Raw genomic sequence first — 523 nt, forward strand, 5'->3', positions numbered from 1 at the left:
ATGCACTTAATTTTCACTGTTACACCCACTATAGTTCACAACAATTCACTCACTTTCTATCGCGCTTAGACTTAATTGTCCGTCCCCGCCAACTATAGTTCCGATCACTGTGTCTGCTATCCTCAGTTCCCGCCGACCGTAATCGCTGTCTTTCTTTCTCTCTCTGCCTGCTTCGTCTCCGCTCCATCTCTGCCTCCCCGTCTGTCTCTCTCACTGTCTAGCGCAATTATATACGATAATACTGCCTGTTCTAGAAACTTCTAAGACTCTCAACACGTGCTACCAGTGTCACTTGACTTCCGCTGTCGTAACACACTGGCGAATCTTCTAGAATACTCGTCACGTGCCCCCCACTGTCGTAACACTATGCTGAATTGTACTTTAATTTACATTTTATGTCAAACACTACATGGTAAAAGATGGCTAAAACAGTAAAACTTTCATAATTTCAAGATTTTCAAATAATGCCAAGTTGTATCTAGCATATAATCTAAAAACAAATGCTTCTCAGACTCAGAGAATC

Source organism: Limulus polyphemus, unplaced genomic scaffold (assembly GCF_000517525.1).
Source record: "Limulus polyphemus unplaced genomic scaffold, Limulus_polyphemus-2.1.2 Scaffold1509, whole genome shotgun sequence".
Lineage (NCBI taxonomy): Eukaryota > Metazoa > Arthropoda > Merostomata > Xiphosura > Limulidae > Limulus > Limulus polyphemus.